The sequence below is a fragment of the Triturus cristatus genome, chromosome 12 (genome assembly GCF_964204655.1).
Source record: "Triturus cristatus chromosome 12, aTriCri1.1, whole genome shotgun sequence".
NCBI classification, from domain to species: Eukaryota; Metazoa; Chordata; class Amphibia; order Caudata; family Salamandridae; genus Triturus; species Triturus cristatus.
This window is the reverse complement of record NC_140595.1, coordinates 725,493,810-725,512,023: the sequence shown is the minus strand read 5'-3', so window position 1 is coordinate 725,512,023 and position 18,214 is coordinate 725,493,810. Positions and strand designations below refer to the sequence as shown.

The window sequence follows — 18,214 nt, the reverse complement described above, 5'->3', positions numbered from 1 at the left end:
GGAAAGACAGACTAGGGAAAAAAACACAGAAAGGGCCTGTAGATGAAATTCTCTTCCTGGGACAGCAGGTTAAGAGAAATTACACATGGGGAGGTTAAGCATGTGACACGGGGGAGAATAAAAAAGAAAATGCAGTTTTATGAAGTGTGTTTGCCAATCCAGCCAGCACTTTTGTTCTATTTCTCTCTTTGCGTCTTTTATTGGTAAAGTAACTTTCAAGTGCATGCGCAGGTATGAATGAGAGAGCAACGGTATAATAATTTGAAGCGTTTACACCAGTGCTAAAGTAGGAATGAGGTGTAGCAAAGACATGAAAGAGGTAGCGATAACAAATATGTGGAGAGGCAATAGTGACACAAAAATAAGCCACCTAGTTATAAAACTGAAATGGAAGAAATACTAAAGGTTAACTTCTGAAATTGTAGCCGATAATAAAAAGATCCTCGTTGTTGGCAGGATTCGAACCTACGCGGGAATACCCCAATGGATTTCGAGTCCATTGCCTTAACCACTCGGCCACAACAACTTGCTGTAAGCTGCCTACAAATATTTTGTTTGAAAGTTTTGATGTTTTCCCACATCAAAGTACTGATATTCTGCAATGCGCTTTTTAAAAACAATGTTTTTTTCATCATGCACGTTCTGTCCTAAAAACAAAAATTGCATGAGTTTATCTCTGGATCTGTAAAAGGATACGCTTGCATTCAAACTCTCTTGTGGCACTCAAGTTTTTTGGACCCTGTTGCACTCTGTTTTTGCGCTGCTTTTAGTCTACGACCCATATTACAGAAGTCAACCATCTCTGAGTATTTGGGACTCCTTTGTAAGTGCCTTATCTCTAATCCTTGAAAAGCTCTATAATAAAGGGGTCTGTCAAAGATTGCTTGAATGGAAGATAAAAGAAGGCCCACTTGTCTCACCAAATGCAGTAGAGAAACCTGATGTTTTATTCATGTTATCCTTAGTTCAGTTTTTGTTAGACCTGGCATCCTTAAGGTGGCCTACCAGCAACCTTTTTGCTTTTCACCTCAAGTTTTGCTGTATCTTTATGTTGGCCTTAGGACTCTAATCACTTTATCACTACTGTGAGAAAGTGGCTCTGTATATACTGTTCCCAAATAGGTACAGTGTGCACAGAGTCCCCAGTCCCCAGAGGTTTGGCAGAGGCTAAAGTTAGATATAACCTTACTCTCTAAAGTGGTAGCTTGCCGAGCAGTAAGGCAGTATCAGAGTACAGTGTAAAACATTTGTTGTACACACTCAGTCAGCAAATGGTCTCACACACTCAAGAACTGAACTCTAGGCCATTGGTTTGCATACAAAAGATATTGTTGTTTTATTTTAGAACCAACAATAGGTATCAAAATATACTTTCTCAGAATGAGATGCTTTAGTTAAATACTTTGCAATAGGCAATTGACTTTTGCAGGTCATAGTTACAGTTTATTGCAATAGGCAACACAATTTGAATCACAATAATACATTGAGCTCAATGGGAATTTTAAGTTATATGCAATTAATTACTTTCAGGATTACTTTTCTAAATCCAGGACTGGATCCTAGATTCAGTCCTGGGACAGTTCTTGGAAACAAGTGAGTAAATTCGTTTTAGTTACGGTTGTGATTTTTAAGCAATATTTTGCTATTTTAAAAGTTGACACTTCGAAACTTTTGCTGATCAAATTACCAATGTTATCCTATGGAAGGAAATTCACTTAGCAGGTAAGTGGGGTTATGGTTACTTTTTCTAGGTCAGTGTTGGATCCTAGATCCAGCACTACTGTACCACCTGTAAGCAGTTGAGAAACTGCGTTTAAGTTATACAGGCGATTTTTAAGGAATATTTACATGTTTGCAAAATCGACACTTAGAAGAAATTTCACCGAAAAACAGTCAATGGTTTCCTATGGAAGAAAATTCAAGTTACGGGTAAAGTACGTTCTCGTTACTTTTGTAATCCAGTGCTGGGCTCCTGGGCTCAGTACTGGGACATCTATCTAAAACAGGTAAACAATTATGTTTTCACAGTTGGTACGATTTTTAAAGAATATTTGTAAGTTTCAAAAATCGACACTTAGAAAATTTTCAGCAAAAAGCAGGCAATGATATCCCATGGAAGGAAATTCGAGTTACTGGTAAGTACGGTTAAAATTACTTTTCAGGGTCAGTACTGAGCTCCAAGATGCAGCACTGAGGTCTCTCCTGATAACAGGTGAGTAAATCAGAATTCGTTGTTCGGCTGATTTTAGATGAATATTTTAAAGTTCCAAAACTCCACACCACTTAGAAGAATTTCCAAGTGAAACAACGAAATTTTAGCCTATGGAAGAAAAGTGAGTTATCGGCTTTTAGGTAAGTACTCGACTGGCAGAGTTATGGTTCTGGGCATAGACTCAGGGTTCTCCCAGGGGAGTCCCAGCCTACTTGCCAAGCCTTAAACTCCCCTTTTATTACATATAATTTACACCTAAGGTAGGCCCTAGGTAGTCCTAGGTGCATGATGCTATGTAAGTAAAAAATAAGATATGTACTTTGGTGGTTCGCGTGTCCTGTAAGTACCAAACAGTCTATTTCATTTTTCACTACTGTGAGGTCTACCCCTCTCATAGGGTAGCTCTGTGTATTCCCCTATACTTTTTATTTGTTAATTCCATATCGGAGAGGAGTAGCTTTATTTATTTATTGAAAATCCTACTTACTGGTGAGGTTGGATTTAACTTTACTATTTTAGAAATGCCACTTTTAGAGAGTGAACATGTCTCTGCACTTACTGCTCTATTTGCCTGAAACCTGGCCCCAATACACGTCTGGATTGGGCAGGGTGACAGCAAAATGTGTGCCTTCCCTCTAGAGAGCCACAACACAGGTCACTCAACTGCACCTGGGGGGTGAGCTCCGCTCCCCCTCCACCCCCAATAGGTTCAAGAACGATAATTTATGTAAGTAAATACATTATAGCTACAGCTTATAATCATGCGAGTTTAAATCATTTGTTGTTAGATGGTTTAAATATTTGAAAGGATCTGTTTTTAATAGACATTTTACAAAAACCACTGGCACATTTGCTAATTCTGTAAAATTAACACCCAACTGCCGTGACATTGCCAACCACAATGCCGTGACTCGGATTCAAACCGAGGTTGCTGCGGCCACAACGCAGAGTACTAACCACTATACGATCACGGCGAGCTACTTGGGCTCAACGACATACAGTGACATGGAGAATTAATAATTCGGAACACTCAGGGCTATTCCTGTGATAGGCTGGATGTATTCATTGCTTCCTCCTTCCTCATTCAGAGGCTGCGTCTCCTCAGTGGTTGATAGGCTGAAACCGTTTCCTGGCCGCCTGCTTGTGAAATGCCAGGAGTCAAAGTTCACACATTACACTTGCGGACCTGTGATGGGACACCAATGCAGAGAAACCCACCTGGCACAGACCTTCTATTCTGTCTATTAGACCTGCATCTTCCCTGCACCTTTCAAGCCATTTGTATGTGAAGCAAGAAAGAGTTAGAGAGTGATCCATCTACACTTTTATAGGGAGGATGTCGCCGTGAGCTCCTCCCAGCTAATCACACGAACAGCAGAAAAGCAAGATAAATACACAGTTGAGGGGTGGGCTGCATGGTTATGTTTTTGAGTAAATATTGAAACTGACCTCAGTGGCTCATTAGCAGAGCTGCGGCTAATGACTGGTGCCAAATCATGATGAAGCAAGCACCATGGCTCGTAGGGGACCCACAACACGCTTTTCTTAGCTCACTGAATTAAAGTATAAACTTCCGCCGTGTGTGTGTGGTAAAGGCTTGTTAATATGGTTCCTTTTCCAATTCAAGCCTGACAACAAGAGGCAGGAACCACGTGGCTTCGGAAGCTCAGGAAAGTAGCCACCAACCACAGAGAAAGAGAGAACTGGCAGTATGAGAGGTGGAGAAAACAGAAGCGGGAGCAAGGAGCTCAAATGAGATTGATGGTGTTTAAATAGAGCGCGTAAAGGAACAGTTACACAGCTAAGAAATGGGAAAGACAGACTAGGGAAAAAAACACAGAAAGAGCCTGTAGATGAAATTCTCTTCCTGGGACAGCAGGTTAAGAGAAATTACACATGGGGAGGTTAAGCATGTAACACGGGGGAGAATAAAAAAGAAAATGCAGTTTTATGAAGTGTGTTTGCCAATCCAGCCAGCACTTTTGTTCTATTTCTCTCTTTGCGTCTTTTATTGGTAAAGTAACTTTCAAGTGCATGCGCAGGTATGAATGAGAGAGCAACGGTATAATAATTTGAAGCGTTTACACCAGTGCTAAAGTAGGAATGAGGTGTAGCAAAGACATGAAAGGGGTAGCGATAACAAATATGTGGAGAGGCAATAGTGACACAAAAATAAGCCAACTATTTATAAAACTGAAATGGAAGAAATACTAAAGGTTAACTTCTGAAATTGTAGCCGATAATAAAAAGATTCTCGTTGTTGGCAGGATTCGAACCTGCGCGGGGATACCCCAATGGATTTCGAGTCCATCGCCTTAACCACTCGGCCACAACAACTTGCTGTAAGCTGCCTACAAATATTTTGTTTGAAAGTTTTGAAGTTTTCCCACATCAAAGTACTGATATTCTGCAATGCGCTTTTTAAAAACAATGTTTTTTTCATCATGCACGTTCTGTCCTAAAAACAAAAATTGCATGAGTACATCTCTGGATATGTAAAAGGATACGCTTGCATTCAAACTCCCTTGTGGCACTCAAGTTTTTTGGACCCTGTTGCACTCTGTTTTTGCGCTGCTTTTAGTCTACGACCCATATTACAGAAGTCAACCATCTCTGAGTATTTGGGACTCCTTTGTAAGTGCCTTATCTTTAATCCTTGAAAAGCTCTATAATAAAGGGGTCTGTCAAAGATTGCTTGAATGGAAGATAAAAGAAGGCCCACTTGTCTCACCAAATGCCGTAGAGAAACCTGATGTTTTACTCATGTTATCCTTAGTTCAGTTTTTGTTAGACCTGGCATCCTTAAGGTGGCCTACCAGCAACCTTTTTGCTTTTCACCTCACGTTTTGCTGTATCTTTATGTTGGCCTTAGGACTCTAATCACTTTATCACTACTGTGAGAAAGTGGCTCTGTATATACTGTTCCCAAATAGGTACAGTGTGCACAGAGTCCCCAGTCCCCAGAGGTTTGGCAGAGGCTAAAGTTAGATATAACCTTACTCTCTAAAGTGGTAGCTTGCCGAGCAGTAAGGCAGTATCAGAGTACAGTGTAAAACATTTGTTGTACACACTCAGTCAGCAAATGGTCTCACACACTCAAGAACTGAACTCTAGGCCATTGGTTTGCATACAAAAGATATTGTTGTTTTATTTTAGAACCAACAATAGGTATCAAAATATACTTGCTCAGAATGAGATGCTTTAGTTAAATACTTTGCAATAGGCAATTGACTTTTGCAGGTCATAGTTACAGTTTATTGCAATAGGCAACACAATTTGAATCACAATAATACATTGAGCTCAATGGGAATTTTAAGTTATATGCAATTAATTACTTTCAGGATTACTTTTCTAAATCCAGGACTGGATCCTAGATTCAGTCCTGGGACAGTTCTTGGAAACAAGTGAGTAAATTCGTTTTAGTTACGGTTGTGATTTTTAAGCAATATTTTGCTATTTTAAAAGTTGACACTTCGAAACTTTTGCTGATCAAATTACCAATGTTATCCTATGGAAGGAAATTCACTTAGCAGGTAAGTGGGGTTATGGTTACTTTTTCTAGGTCAGTGTTGGATCCTAGATCCAGCACTACTGTACCACCTGTAAGCAGTTGAGAAACTGCGTTTAAGTTATACAGGCGATTTTTAAGGAATATTTACATGTTTGCAAAATCGACACTTAGAAGAAATTTCACAGAAAAACAGTCAATGGTTTCCTATGGAAGAAAATTCAAGTTACGGGTAAAGTACGTTCTCGTTACTTTTGTAATCCAGTGCTGGGCTCCTGGGCTCAGTACTGGGACATCTATCTAAAACAGGTAAACAATTATGTTTTCACAGTTGGTACGATTTTTAAAGAATATTTGTAAGTTTCAAAAATCGACACTTAGAAAATTTTCAGCAAAAAGCAGGCAATGATATCCCATGGAAGGAAATTCGAGTTACTGGTAAGTACGGTTAAAATTACTTTTCAGGGTCAGTACTGAGCTCCAAGATGCAGCACTGAGGTCTCTCCTGATAACAGGTGAGTAAATCAGAATTCGTTGTTCGGCTGATTTTAGATGAATATTTTAAAGTTCCAAAACTCCACACCACTTAGAAGAATTTCCAAGTGAAACAACGAAATTTTAGCCTATGGAAGAAAAGTGAGTTATCGGCTTTTAGGTAAGTACTCGACTGGCAGAGTTATGGTTCTGGGCATAGACTCAGGGGTCTCCCAGGGGAGTCCCAGCCTACTTGCCAAGCCTTAAACTCCCCTTTTATTACATATAATTTACACCTAAGGTAGGCCCTAGGTAGTCCTAGGTGCATGATGCTATGTAAGTAAAAAATAAGATATGTACTTTGGTGGTTCGCGTGTCCTGTAAGTACCAAACAGTCTATTTCATTTTTCACTACTGTGAGGTCTACCCCTCTCATAGGTTAGCTCTGTGTATTCCCCTATACTTTTTATTTGTTAATTCCATATCGGAGAGGAGTAGCTTTATTTATTTATTGAAAATCCTACTTACTGGTGAGGTTGGATTTAACTTTACTATTTTAGAAATGCCACTTTTAGAGAGTGAACATGTTCTGCACTTACTGCTCTATTTGCCTGAAACCTGGCCCCAATACACGTCTGGATTGGACTGGGTGACAGCAAAATTTGTGCCTTCCCTCTAGAGAGCCACAACACAGGTCACTCAACTGCACCTGGGGGGTGAGCTCCGCTCCCCCTCCACCCCCAATAGGTTCAAGAACGATAATTTATGTAAGTAAATACATTATAGCTACAGCTTATAATCATGCGAGTTTAAATCATTTGTTGTTAGATGGTTTAAATATTTGAAAGGATCTGTTTTTAATAGACATTTTACAAAAACCACTGGCACATTTGCTAATTCTGTAAAATTAACACCCAACTGCCGTGACATTGCCAACCACAATGCCGTGACTCGGATTCAAACCGAGGTTGCTGCGGCCACAACGCAGAGTACTAACCACTATACGATCACGGCGAGCTACTTGGGCTCAACGACATACAGTGACATGGAGAATTTATAATTCGGAACACTCAGGGCTATTCCTGTGATAGGCTGGATGTATTCATTGCTTCCTCATTCCTCATTCAGAGGCTGCGTCTCCTCAGTGGTTGATAGGCTGAAACCGTTTCCTGGCCGCCTGCTTGTGAAATGTCAGGAGTCAAAGTTCACACATTACACTTGCGGACCTGTGATGGGACACCAATGCAGAGAAACCCACCTGGCACAGACCTTCTATTCTGTCTATTAGACCTGCATCTTCCCTGCACCTTTCAAGCCATTTGTATGTGAAGCAAGAAAGAGTTAGAGAGTGATCCATCTACACTTTTATAGGGAGGATGTCGCCGTGAGCTCCTCCCAGCTAATCACACGAACAGCAGAAAAGCAAAATAAATACACAGTTGAGGGGTGGGCTGCATGGTTATGTTTTTGAGTAAATATTGAAACTGACCTCAGTGGCTCATTAGCAGAGCTGCGGCTAATGACTGGTGCCAAATCATGATGAAGCAAGCACCATGGCTCGTAGGGGACCCACAACACGCTTTTCTTAGCTCACTGAATTAAAGTATAAACTTCCGCCGTGTGTGTGTGGTAAAGGCTTGTTAATATGGTTCCTTTTCCAATTCAAGTCTGACAACAAGAGGCAGGAACCACGTGGCTTCGGAAGCTCAGGAAAGTAGCCACCAACCACAGAGAAAGAGAGAACTGGCAGTATGAGAGGTGGAGAAAACAGAAGCGGGAGCAAGGAGCTCAAATGAGATTGATGGCGTTTAAATAGAGCGCGTAAAGGAACAGTTACACAGCTAAGAAATGGGAAAGACAGACTAGGGAAAAAAACACAGAAAGAGCCTGTAGATGAAATTCTCTTCCTGGGACAGCAGGTTAAGAGAAATTACACATGGGGAGGTTAAGCATGTAACACGGGGGAGAATAAAAAGAAAATGCAGTTTTATGAAGTGTGTTTGCCAATCCAGCCAGCACTTTTGTTCTATTTCTCTCTTTGCGTCTTTTATTGGTAAAGTAACTTTCAAGTGCATGCGCAGGTATGAATGAGAGAGCAACGGTATAATAATTTGAAGCGTTTACACCAGTGCTAAAGTAGGAATGAGGTGTAGCAAAGACATGAAAGAGGTAGCGATAACAAATATGTGGAGAGGCAATAGTGACACAAAAATAAGCCACCTATTTATAAAACTGAAATGGAAGAAATACTAAAGGTTAACTTCTGAAATTGTAGCCGATAATAAAAAGATTCTCGTTGTTGGCAGGATTCGAACCTGCGCGGGAATACCCCAATGGATTTCGAGTCCATCGCCTTAACCACTCGGCCACAAAAACTTGCTGTAAGCTGCCTACAAATATTTTGTTTGAAAGTTTTGATGTTTTCCCACATCAAAGTACTGATATTCTGCAATGCGCTTTTTAAAAACAATGTTTTTTTCATCATGCACGTTCTGTCCTAAAAACAAAAATTGCATGAGTATATCTCTGGATCTGTAAAAGGATACGCTTGCATTCAAACTCTCTTGTGGCACTCAAGTTTTTTGGACCCTGTTGCACTCTGTTTTTGCGCTGCTTTTAGTCTACGACCCATATTACAGAAGTCAACCATCTCTGAGTATTTGGGACTCCTTTGTAAGTGCCTTATCTTTAATCCTTGAAAAGCTCTATAATAAAGGGGTCTGTCAAAGATTGCTTGAATGGAAGATAAAAGAAGGCCCACTTGTCTCACCAAATGCAGTAGAGAAACCTGATGTTTTACTCATGTTATCCTTAGTTCAGTTTTTGGTAGACCTGGCATCCTTAAGGTGGCCTACCAGCAACCTTTTTGCTTTTCACCTCACGTTTTGCTGTATCTTTATGTTGGCCTTAGCACTCTAATCACTTTATCACTACTGTGAGAAAGTGGCTCTGTATATACTGTTCCCAAATAGGTACAGTGTGCACAGAGTCCCCAGTCCCCAGAGGTTTGGCAGAGGCTAAAGTTAGATATAACCTTACTCTCTAAAGTGGTAGCTTGCCGAGCAGTAAGGCAGTATCAGAGTACAGTGTAAAACATTTGTTGTACACACTCAGTCAGCAAATGGTCTCACACACTCAAGAACTGAACTCTAGGCCATTGGTTTGCATACAAAAGATATTGTTGTTTTATTTTAGAACCAACAATAGGTATCAAAATATACTTTCTCAGAATGAGATGCTTTAGTTAAATACTTTGCAATAGGCAATTGACTTTTGCAGGTCATAGTTACAGTTTATTGCAATAGGCAACACAATTTGAATCACAATAATACATTGAGCTCAATGGGAATTTTAAGTTATATGCAATTAATTACTTTCAGGATTACTTTTCTAAATCCAGGACTGGACCCTAGATTCAGTCCTGGGACAGTTCTTGGAAACAAGTGAGTAAATTCGTTTTAGTTACTGTTGTGATTTTTAAGCAATATTTTGCTATTTTAAAAGTTGACACTTAGAAACTTTTGCTGATCAAATTACCAATGTTATCCTATGGAAGGAAATTCACTTAGCAGGTAAGTGGGGTTATGGTTACTTTTTCAAGGTCAGTGTTGGATCCTAGATCCAGCACTACTGTACCACCTGTAAGCAGTTGAGAAACTGCGTTTAAGTTATACAGGCGATTTTTAAGGAATATTTACATGTTTGCAAAATCGACACTTAGAAGAAATTTCACAGAAAAACAGTCAATGGTTTCCTATGGAAGAAAATTCAAGTTACGGGTAAAGTACGTTCTCGTTACTTTTGTAATCCAGTGCTGGGCTCCTAGGCTCAGTACTGGGACATCTATCTAAAACAGGTAAACAATTACGTTTTCACAGTTGGTACGATTTTTAAAGAATATTTGTAAGTTTCAAAAATCGACACTTAGAAAATTTTCAGCAAAAAGCAGGCAATGATATCCCATAGAAGGAAATTCGAGTTACTGGTAAGTACGGTTAAAATTACAGCAGAAAAGCAAAATAAATACACAGTTGAGGGGTGGGCTGCATGGTTATGTTTTTGAGTAAATATTGAAACTGACCTCAGTGGCTCATTAGCAGAGCTGCGGCTAATGACTGGTGCCAAATCATGATGAAGCAAGCACCATGGCTCGTAGGGGACCCACAACACGCTTTTCTTAGCTCACTGAATTAAAGTATAAACTTCCGCCGTGTGTGTGTGGTAAAGGCTTGTTAATATGGTTCCTTTTCCAATTCAAGTCTGACAACAAGAGGCAGGAACCACGTGGCTTCGGAAGCTCAGGAAAGTAGCCACCAACCACAGAGAAAGAGAGAACTGGCAGTATGAGAGGTGGAGAAAACAGAAGCGGGAGCAAGGAGCTCAAATGAGATTGATGGCGTTTAAATAGAGCGCGTAAAGGAACAGTTACACAGCTAAGAAATGGGAAAGACAGACTAGGGAAAAAAACACAGAAAGAGCCTGTAGATGAAATTCTCTTCCTGGGACAGCAGGTTAAGAGAAATTACACATGGGGAGGTTAAGCATGTAACACGGGGGAGAATAAAAAGAAAATGCAGTTTTATGAAGTGTGTTTGCCAATCCAGCCAGCACTTTTGTTCTATTTCTCTCTTTGCGTCTTTTATTGGTAAAGTAACTTTCAAGTGCATGCGCAGGTATGAATGAGAGAGCAACGGTATAATAATTTGAAGCGTTTACACCAGTGCTAAAGTAGGAATGAGGTGTAGCAAAGACATGAAAGAGGTAGCGATAACAAATATGTGGAGAGGCAATAGTGACACAAAAATAAGCCACCTATTTATAAAACTGAAATGGAAGAAATACTAAAGGTTAACTTCTGAAATTGTAGCCGATAATAAAAAGATTCTCGTTGTTGGCAGGATTCGAACCTGCGCGGGAATACCCCAATGGATTTCGAGTCCATCGCCTTAACCACTCGGCCACAAAAACTTGCTGTAAGCTGCCTACAAATATTTTGTTTGAAAGTTTTGATGTTTTCCCACATCAAAGTACTGATATTCTGCAATGCGCTTTTTAAAAACAATGTTTTTTTCATCATGCACGTTCTGTCCTAAAAACAAAAATTGCATGAGTATATCTCTGGATCTGTAAAAGGATACGCTTGCATTCAAACTCTCTTGTGGCACTCAAGTTTTTTGGACCCTGTTGCACTCTGTTTTTGCGCTGCTTTTAGTCTACGACCCATATTACAGAAGTCAACCATCTCTGAGTATTTGGGACTCCTTTGTAAGTGCCTTATCTTTAATCCTTGAAAAGCTCTATAATAAAGGGGTCTGTCAAAGATTGCTTGAATGGAAGATAAAAGAAGGCCCACTTGTCTCACCAAATGCAGTAGAGAAACCTGATGTTTTACTCATGTTATCCTTAGTTCAGTTTTTGGTAGACCTGGCATCCTTAAGGTGGCCTACCAGCAACCTTTTTGCTTTTCACCTCACGTTTTGCTGTATCTTTATGTTGGCCTTAGCACTCTAATCACTTTATCACTACTGTGAGAAAGTGGCTCTGTATATACTGTTCCCAAATAGGTACAGTGTGCACAGAGTCCCCAGTCCCCAGAGGTTTGGCAGAGGCTAAAGTTAGATATAACCTTACTCTCTAAAGTGGTAGCTTGCCGAGCAGTAAGGCAGTATCAGAGTACAGTGTAAAACATTTGTTGTACACACTCAGTCAGCAAATGGTCTCACACACTCAAGAACTGAACTCTAGGCCATTGGTTTGCATACAAAAGATATTGTTGTTTTATTTTAGAACCAACAATAGGTATCAAAATATACTTTCTCAGAATGAGATGCTTTAGTTAAATACTTTGCAATAGGCAATTGACTTTTGCAGGTCATAGTTACAGTTTATTGCAATAGGCAACACAATTTGAATCACAATAATACATTGAGCTCAATGGGAATTTTAAGTTATATGCAATTAATTACTTTCAGGATTACTTTTCTAAATCCAGGACTGGACCCTAGATTCAGTCCTGGGACAGTTCTTGGAAACAAGTGAGTAAATTCGTTTTAGTTACTGTTGTGATTTTTAAGCAATATTTTGCTATTTTAAAAGTTGACACTTAGAAACTTTTGCTGATCAAATTACCAATGTTATCCTATGGAAGGAAATTCACTTAGCAGGTAAGTGGGGTTATGGTTACTTTTTCAAGGTCAGTGTTGGATCCTAGATCCAGCACTACTGTACCACCTGTAAGCAGTTGAGAAACTGCGTTTAAGTTATACAGGCGATTTTTAAGGAATATTTACATGTTTGCAAAATCGACACTTAGAAGAAATTTCACAGAAAAACAGTCAATGGTTTCCTATGGAAGAAAATTCAAGTTACGGGTAAAGTACGTTCTCGTTACTTTTGTAATCCAGTGCTGGGCTCCTAGGCTCAGTACTGGGACATCTATCTAAAACAGGTAAACAATTACGTTTTCACAGTTGGTACGATTTTTAAAGAATATTTGTAAGTTTCAAAAATCGACACTTAGAAAATTTTCAGCAAAAAGCAGGCAATGATATCCCATAGAAGGAAATTCGAGTTACTGGTAAGTACGGTTAAAATTACTTTTCAGGGTCAGTACTGAGCTCCAAGATGCAGCACTGAGGTCTCTCCTGATAACAGGTGAGTAAATCAGAATTCGTTGTTCGGCTGATTTTAGATGAATATTTTAAAGTTCCAAAACTCCACACCACTTAGAAGAATTTCCAAGTGAAACCACTCAATGTTAGCCTATGGAAGAAAAGTGAGTTATCGGCTTTTAGGTAAGTACTCGACTGGCAGAGTTATGGTTCTGGGCATAGACTCAGGGGTCTCCCAGGGGAGTCCCAGCCTACTTGCCAAGCCTTAAACTCCCCTTTTATTACATATAATTTACACCTAAGGTAGGCCCTAGGTAGTCCTAGGTGCATGATGCTATGTAAGTAAAACATAAGATATGTACTTTGGTGGTTCGCGTGTCCTGTAAGTACCAAACAGTCTATTTCATTTTTCACTACTGTGAGGTCTACCCCTCTCATAGGTTAGCTCTGTGTATTCCCCTATACTTTTTATTTGGTAATTCCATATCGGAGAGGAGTAGCTTTATTTATTTATTGAAAATCCTACTTACTGGTGAGGTTGGATTTAACTTTACTATTTTAGAAATGCCACTTTTAGAGAGTGAACATGTCTCTGCACTTACTGCTCTATTTGCCTGAAACCTGGCCCCAATACACGTCTGGATTGGGCTGGGTGACAGCAAAATTTGTGCCTTCCCTCTAGAGAGCCACAACACAGGTCATTCAACTGCACCTGGGGGGTGAGCTCCGCTCCCCCTCCACCCCCAATAGGTTCAAGAACGATAATTTATGTAAGTAAATACATTATAGCTACAGCTTATAATCATGCGAGTTTAAATCATTTGTTGTTAGATGGTTTAAAAATTTGAAAGGATCTGTTTTTAATAGACATTTTACAAAAACCACTGGTACATTTGCTAATTCTGTAAAATTAACACCCAACTGCCGTGACATTGCCAACCACAATGCCGTGACTCGGATTCGAACCGAGGTTGCTGCGGCCACAACGCAGAGTACTAACCACTATACGATCACGGCGAGCTACTTGGGCTCAACGACATACAGTGACATGGAGAATTTATAATTCGGAACACTCAGGGCTGTTCCTGTGATAGGCTGGATGTATTCATTGCTTCCTCATTCCTCATTCAGAGGCTGCGTCTCCTCAGTGGTTGATAGGCTGAAACCGTTTCCTGGCCGCCTGCTTGTGAAATGCCAGGAGTCAAAGATCACACATTACACTTGCGGACCTGTGATGGGACACCAATGCAGAGAAACCCAACTGGCACAGACCTTCTATTCTGTCTATTAGACCTGCATCTTCCCTGCACCTTTCAAGCCATTTGTATGTGAAGCAAGAAAGAGTTAGAGAGTGATCCATCTACACTTTTATAGGGAGGATGTCGCCGTGAGCTCCTCCCAGCTAATCACACGAACAGCAGAAAAGCAAGATAAATACACAGTTGAGGGGTGGGCTGCATGGTTATGTTTTTGAGTAAATATTGAAACTGACCTCAGTGGCTCATTAGCAGAGCTGCGGCTAATGACTGGTGCCAAATCATGATGAAGCAAGCACCATGGCTCGTAGGGGACCCACAACACGCTTTTCTTAACTCACTGAATTAAAGTATAAACTTCCGCCGTGTGTGAGTGGTAAAGGCTTGTTAATATAGTTCCTTTTCCAATTCAAGTCTGACAACAAGAGGCAGGAACCACGTGGCTTCGGAAGCTCAGGAAAGTAGCCACCAACCACAGAGAAAGAGAGAACTGGCAGTATGAGAGGTGGAGAAAACAGAAGCGGGAGCAAGGAGCTCAAATGAGATTGATGGCGTTTAAATAGAGCGCGTAAAGGAACAGTTACACAGCTAAGAAATGGGAAAGACAGACTAGGGAAAAAAACACAGAAAGAGCCAGTAGATGAAATTCTCTTCCTGGGACAGCAGGTTAAGAGAAATTACACATGGGGAGGTTAAGCATGTAACACGGGGGAGAATAAAAAAGAAAATGCAGTTTTATGAAGTGTGTTTGCCAATCCAGCCAGCACTTTTGTTCTATTTCTCTCTTTGCGTCTTTTATTGGTAAAGTAACTTTCAAGTGCATGCGCAGGTATGAATGAGAGAGCAACGGTATAATAATTTGAAGCGTTTACACCAGTGCTAAAGTAGGAATGAGGTGTAGCAAAGAAATGAAAGAGGTAGCGATAACAAATATGTGGAGAGGCAATAGTGACACAAAAATAAGCCACCTATTTATAAAACTGAAATGGAAGAAATACTAAAGGTTAACTTCTGAAATTGTAGCCGATAATAAAAAGATTCTCGTTGTTGGCAGGATTCGAACCTGCGCGGGGATACCCCAATGGATTTCGAGTCCAACGCCTTAACCACTCGGCCACAACAACTTGCTGTAAGCTGCCTACAAATATTTTGTTTGAAAGTTTTGAAGTTTTCCCACATCAAAGTACTGATATTCTGCAATGCGCTTTTTAAAAACAATGTTTTTTTCATCATGCACGTTCTGTCCTAAAAACAAAAATTGCATGAGTACATCTCTGGATCTGTAAAAGGATACGCTTGCATTCAAACTCCCTTGTGGCACTCAAGTTTTTGGACCCTGTTGCACTCTGTTTTTGCGCTGCTTTTAGTCTACGACCCATATTACAGAAGTCAACCATCTCTGAGTATTTGGGACTCCTTTGTAAGTGCCTTATCTTTAATCCTTGAAAAGCTCTATAATAAAGGGGTCTGTCAAAGATTGCTTGAATGGAAGATAAAAGAAGGCCCACTTGTCTCACCAAATGCAGTAGAGAAACCTGATGTTTTACTCATGTTATCCTTAGTTCAGTTTTTGGTAGACCTGGCATCCTTAAGGTGGCCTACCAGCAACCTTTTTGCTTTTCACCTCACGTTTTGCTGTATCTTTATGTTGGCCTTAGGACTCTAATCACTTTATCACTACTGTGAGAAAGTGGCTCTGTATATACTGTTCCCAAATAGGTACAGTGTGCACAGAGTCCCCAGTCCCCAGAGGTTTGGCAGAGGCTAAAGTTAGATATAACCTTACTCTCTAAAGTGGTAGCTTGCCGAGCAGTAAGGCAGTATCAGAGTACAGTGTAAAACATTTGTTGTACACACTCAGTCAGCAAATGGTCTCACACACTCAAGAACTGAACTCTAGGCCATTGGTTTGCATACAAAAGATATTGTTGTTTTATTTTAGAACCAACAATAGGTATCAAAATATACTTGCTCAGAATGAGATGCTTTAGTTAAATACTTTGCAATAGGCAATTGACTTTTGCAGGTCATAGTTACAGTTTATTGCAATAGGCAACACAATTTGAATCACAATAATACATTGAGCTCAATGGGAATTTTAAGTTATATGCAATTAATTACTTTCAGGATTACTTTTCTAAATCCAGGACTGGATCCTAGATTCAGTCCTGGGACAGTTCTTGGAAACAAGTGAGTACATTCGTTTTAGTTACTGTTGTGATTTTTAAGCAATATTTTGCTATTTTACAAGTTGACACTTAGAAACTTTTGCTGATCAAATTACCAATGTTATCCTATGGAAGGAAATTCACTTAGCAGGTAAGTGGGGTTATGGTTCCTTTTTCTAGGTCAGTGTTGGATCCTAGATCCAGCACTACTGTACCACCTGTAAGCAGGTGAGAAACTGCGTTTAAGTTATACAGGCGATTTTTAAGGAATATTTACATGTTTGCAAAATCGACACTTAGAAGAAATTTCACAGAAAAACAGTCAATGGTTTCCTATGGAAGAAAATTCAAGTTACGGGTAAAGTACGTTCTCGTTACTTTTGTAATCCAGTGCTGGGCTCCTAGGCTCAGTACTGGGACATCTATCTAAAACAGGTAAACAATTACGTTTTCACAGTTGGTACGATTTTTAAAGAATATTTGTAAGTTTCAAAAATCGACACTTAGAAAATTTTCAGCAAAAAGCAGGCAATGATATCCCATGGAAGGAAATTCGAGTTACTGGTAAGTACGGTTAAAATTACTTTTCAGGGTCAGTACTGAGCTCCAAGATGCAGCACTGAGGTCTCTCCTGATAACAGGTGAGTAAATCAGAATTCGTTGTTCGGCTGATTTTAGATGAATATTTTAAAGTTCCAAAACTCCACACCACTTAGAAGAATTTCCAAGTGAAACCACTCAATGTTAGCCTATGGAAGAAAAGTGAGTTATCGGCTTTTAGGTAAGTACTCGACTGGCAGAGTTATGGTTCTGGGCATAGACTCAGGGGTCTCCCAGGGGAGTCCCAGCCTACTTGCCAAGCCTTAAACTCCCCTTTTATTACATATAATTTACACCTAAGGTAGGCCCTAGGTAGTCCTAGGTGCATGATGCTATGTAAGTAAAACATAAGATATGTACTTTGGTGGTTCGCGTGTCCTGTAAGTACCAAACAGTCTATTTCATTTTTCACTACTGTGAGGTCTTCCCCTCTCATAGGTTAGCTCTGTGTATTCCCCTATACTTTTTATTTGGTAATTCCATATCGGAGAGGAGTAGCTTTATTTATTTATTGAAAATCCTACTTACTGGTGAGGTTGGATTTAACTTTACTATTTTAGAAATGCCACTTTTAGAGAGTGAACATGTCTCTGCACTTACTGCTCTATTTGCCTGAAACCTGGCCCCAATACACGTCTGGATTGGGCTGGGTGACAGCAAAATTTGTGCCTTCCCTCTAGAGAGCCACAACACAGGTCACTCAACTGCACCTGGGGGGTGAGCTCCGCTCCCCCTCCACCCCCAATAGGTTCAAGAACGATAATTTATGTAAGTAAATACATTATAGCTACAGCTTATAATCATGCGAGTTTAAATCATTTGTTGTTAGATGGTTTAAATATTTGAAAGGATCTGTTTTTAATAGACATTTTACAAAAACCACTGGTACATTTGCTAATTCTGTAAAATTAACACCCAACTGCCGTGACATTGCCAACCACAATGCCGTGACTCGGATTCGAACCGAGGTTGCTGCGGCCACAACGCAGAGTACTAACCACTATACGATCACGGCTAGCTACTTGGGCTCAACGACATACAGTGACATGGAGAATTTATAATTCGGAACACTCAGGGCTGTTCCTGTGATAGGCTGGATGTATTCATTTCTTCCTCATTCCTCATTCAGAGGCTGCGTCTCCTCAGTGGTTGATAGGCTGAAACCGTTTCCTGGCCGCCTGCTTGTGAAATGCCAGGAGTCAAAGATCACACATTACACTTGCGGACCTGTGATGGGACACCAATGCAGAGAAACCCACCTGGCACAGACCTTCTATTCTGTCTATTAGACCTGCATCTTCCCTGCACCTTTCAAGCCATTTGTATGTGTAGCAAGAAAGAGTTAGAGAGTGATCCATCTACACTTTTATAGGGAGGATGTCGCC

General features: G+C 40.2%; 7 non-coding genes across 7 annotated transcripts; all 7 read right to left on the bottom strand.

Moving 5' to 3' along the window:
* Positions 1-444: 444 nt before the first annotated feature.
* Positions 445-526, bottom strand: TRNAS-CGA (transfer RNA serine (anticodon CGA)). The gene has a single exon. It is a non-coding gene; the product is annotated as a tRNA-Ser (tRNA).
* Positions 527-4,467: 3,941 nt separating this feature from the next.
* TRNAS-CGA (transfer RNA serine (anticodon CGA)) lies at positions 4,468-4,549 on the bottom strand. The gene has a single exon. It is a non-coding gene; the product is annotated as a tRNA-Ser (tRNA).
* Positions 4,550-8,488: 3,939 nt separating this feature from the next.
* Positions 8,489-8,570, bottom strand: TRNAS-CGA (transfer RNA serine (anticodon CGA)). Its single transcript has one exon. It is a non-coding gene; the product is annotated as a tRNA-Ser (tRNA).
* Positions 8,571-11,080: 2,510 nt separating this feature from the next.
* Positions 11,081-11,162, bottom strand: TRNAS-CGA (transfer RNA serine (anticodon CGA)). Its single transcript has one exon. It is a non-coding gene; the product is annotated as a tRNA-Ser (tRNA).
* Positions 11,163-13,750: 2,588 nt separating this feature from the next.
* Positions 13,751-13,822, bottom strand: TRNAH-GUG (transfer RNA histidin (anticodon GUG)). Its single transcript has one exon. It is a non-coding gene; the product is annotated as a tRNA-His (tRNA).
* A 1,281-nt stretch (positions 13,823-15,103) lies between these two features.
* TRNAS-CGA (transfer RNA serine (anticodon CGA)) lies at positions 15,104-15,185 on the bottom strand. Its single transcript has one exon. It is a non-coding gene; the product is annotated as a tRNA-Ser (tRNA).
* Positions 15,186-17,772: 2,587 nt separating this feature from the next.
* Positions 17,773-17,844, bottom strand: TRNAH-GUG (transfer RNA histidin (anticodon GUG)). The gene has a single exon. It is a non-coding gene; the product is annotated as a tRNA-His (tRNA).
* Positions 17,845-18,214: the final 370 nt, after the last annotated feature.